This window comes from Kogia breviceps, chromosome 1 (assembly GCF_026419965.1).
Source record: "Kogia breviceps isolate mKogBre1 chromosome 1, mKogBre1 haplotype 1, whole genome shotgun sequence".
NCBI lineage: Eukaryota > Metazoa > Chordata > Mammalia > Artiodactyla > Physeteridae > Kogia > Kogia breviceps.
This window is the reverse complement of record NC_081310.1, coordinates 83,817,263-83,820,560: the sequence shown is the minus strand read 5'-3', so window position 1 is coordinate 83,820,560 and position 3,298 is coordinate 83,817,263. Positions and strand designations below refer to the sequence as shown.

The 3,298-nt window shown below is 55.5% G+C and overlaps 1 pseudogene; it reads left to right on the top strand.

Annotated features, from left to right (window-relative positions):
* The first annotated feature begins 1,832 nt into the window (after positions 1-1,832).
* LOC131742829 (glyceraldehyde-3-phosphate dehydrogenase pseudogene) lies at positions 1,833-3,054 on the top strand (annotated as a pseudogene).
* Positions 3,055-3,298: the final 244 nt, after the last annotated feature.

Sequence of the window (3,298 nt, the reverse complement as noted above, 5' to 3'; positions counted from 1 at the left end):
ACCAACACACGCAGACACTCCACCAGTAGCCTCCAATCAAGGATTAGACCTCCCTTATCCTTCTGGGAATATTACTGGGTTCTCCCCAGAAAAACTCCAGGGCAACTCTCCAAAGCTTCATATACGCTATACTATTTCATTATGTACTTTTTTGCTCCTTTAATAAATATTTCTTTCTGAACTCAGGCCAGTCCTGCTATGCATTCATGCCCAAGCAGCATCTGCCCCTCCCCAAGTGCTGGGGGGGTGGGGGGGCTCTGGACCAGGTAAAGTCCCCAAGCCTCGCCTCTATGGGTGTTGTATCATACCAGCCCAGCCTTGCCTAATCATCTGTGGTGGCAACTTGCTAATGAAAGTCTTGTGACAGAGAAGAGTGAGGCTTCTCTCAGAGGTGGCTGCCCCGACAGCCCCAAGGTGCAGCCAAAAAGGTGCACTCACTCGCCTCGCTGCCGCAGCCCTGCCAACCCGATCCCAGCGCTCAGCCATGATAAGAAGAGGCTTCCAGGTGGCAATAAGATTTGGCCACCATGGAACCCTTCCTGGTGGCCCTTACATCCTGCCCACGTTCAGCCCTGTCTCAGCCTTTGGATCCTCCATGGACTCCCTGGTGAGTGAGTGCCCCACTCAGCCAGATGGGCAGCCCTTCTCCTGGGGGTTGCGGGTGTAGGAGCACCCCAAATCTCCTCTTCCCAGACTGTGGCCAGGGCAGGTGAGCAGTTTGTTGGGAGCTATTTGATTTGGCAAAGGAAACCAAGTAGCCCAGATCCATAACTGAGACTACCAGGTCACTTTCATCCTGATCTGAATCTTGTGTGGCCACCACTCACTTTCCTCCTATGGGACTCAGACTGTTGCAGCTGAGTTGCGACACCCCCAGACAAAGGACCCTGTGTGTGGCCGACTGCATCTAGCATCACAGAGGGCGCCTCCTCATCCCACAGAAGGTACCGCACCACTGTGGGCACCCAAAACAGGTTTCAAAGGAGCCCCCCTTCCCCGGGCAGGCCCACGGCTATGGACAGAGCTGGAGTAGCCCCTGAGCTGAGGGGGTGATAACAGTGGTCCTCACCTGTGGTCACACCCCCAGGGTAGACAGTGTCTCAGGATGAGCTCTAGTCTGACCATCAGCTCTCACGCTCACAAGCTTGGCAACCTTAGCCGTGTTTCTTCAGTTTCCCCATCTGCAAGGTGGGGTTAATACTAGCCGTTCTCAGCCTCAAAGAACAGCTCGCAGGCTTTAAAACAGGACAATTTTAATGCGCCACCACAGAGCAGCATGCCTCTAACTGTCGGCCCCCATGCCTTTCCTTCCCTTCCTTTGCATATTAGTGTCCCCTTCCCTGGTCACCCACAGGAGTCCCCAAGTGCCATTTCCCTCAAGTCAACACTGGTGGAAGGGATTGAAGAGCCCAGGAACCCAGGAGCACACTACCTACAGGTCCTGAAGCCCAAGCAGCAGCCCACCTCCCAGGAAGCTGTCTAGTCTCCCTGATTTTTCCTGCCCAGGTCTCAAGATTCTGTCAGGAGGAGACAGATTTGAAGAATTATGCCCTCCCCAATGCCAGCTGGTGTCCAGACATGCTGAACCTGTGCCATGAATTCCTGGAGAAGACTAAGGCCAATGGCTGGATCAGACTGCCCTCCTTCAAGTCCAACAGAAACCACATCCAGGGGCTCAAGCTCCCATTAGTGTGAACGGTTTCCTCAGATAAGGCCTGGCCGGAGAGGGCCCATCGGCACACACGCACCCCAGCCTGCCAGGGTCAGATCAACCAGCCCCTTTCCCTGTGGTCAGAGCTGCTCAAGAAGAAAATTCAGGCTCTTGGCTCCTCCCTGTTCGACAGACAGCCGTGTCTTGTGTGCAGTGCCAGCTGCATCCCGGAGACAAGATGGTGAAGGTTGGAGTGAACGGATTTGGCCGTATTGGGCGCCTGGTCACCAGGGCTGTTTTTAACTCTGGCAAAGTGGACATTGTAGCCATCAATGACCCCTTCATTGACCTTCACTACATGGTCTACATGTTCCGGTATGATTCCTCTCATGGCAAGTTCCATGGCACAGTCAAGGCTGAGAACGGGAAGCTTGTAATCAATGGAAAGGTCATCACCATCTTTCAGGAGCGAGATCCCGCCAACATCAAATGGGGTGATGCTGGTGCTGAGTATGTGGTGGAGTCCACTGGCATCTTCACCACCATGCAGAAGGCCGGGGCTCACTTGAAGGGTGGAGCCAAGAGGGTCATCATCTCTGCTCCTTCTGCCGATGCCCCCATGTTTGTCATGGGCGTGAACCACGAGAAGTATGACAACCACCTCAAGATCGTCAGTGGTGTGGTGCCTCCTGCACCACCAACTGCTTGGCCCCCCTGGCCAAGGTCATCCATGACCACTTCGGCATCGTGGAGGGACTCATGACCACGGTCCATGCCATCACCGCCACCTGGAAGACCGTGGATGGCCCCTCCGGGAAGCTGTGGCGTGATGGCTGAGGGGCTGCCCAGAACATCATCCCTGCTTCTACTGGCACTGCCAAGGCTGTGGGCAAGGTCATCCCTGAGCTGAACGGGAAGCTCACTGGCATGGCTTTCCGCGTCCCCACCCCCAACGTGTCCGTCATGGATCTGACCTGCCGCCCGGAGAAACCTGCCAAATACGAGGACATCAAGAAGGTGGTGAAGCAGGCGGCGGACGGCCCCCTCAAGGGCATCCTGGGCTACGCTGAGGACCAGGTTGTCTCCTGTGACTTCAACAGTGACACCCACTCTTCTACCTTTGATGCTGGGGCTGGCATCGCCCTCAACGACCACTTTGTCAAGCTCATTTCCTGGTACAACAATGAATTTGGCTACAGCAACAGGGTGGTGGACCTCATGGTCCACATGGCCTCCAAGGAGTGAGAGTCCCTGGACCACCAGCCCCAGCAGGAGCACGAGAGGAAGAGAGAGGTCCTCCGCTGCTGGGGAGCCCTTGCCCCAACTCCGTCCTCCAACACACTTGAGAATCTCCCGACCTCCACGCGGTTTCCATCCCAGACCCCCTGAGGAAGGGGAAGAGGAGGGGCTTAGGGAGCCCTACCTTTGTCATGTACCATCAATGAAGTACACTGTGCCCAGAAAAAAAAAAAAAAGAAGGAAATTCACAAGCTCTGTGCTGGTTCTCAGCCAGAAGTATTTTCTGCTAACTCCACTCCTCCCACTGCAGCCCCAGGCAGGTGGATGAGAAAAGCATCCTCTCAGGCCCCTGGCTCCCCTCCTCCCAGAGGAAGAGAGCACACCCTAGCAGCTGCCTCTGCACCCAGT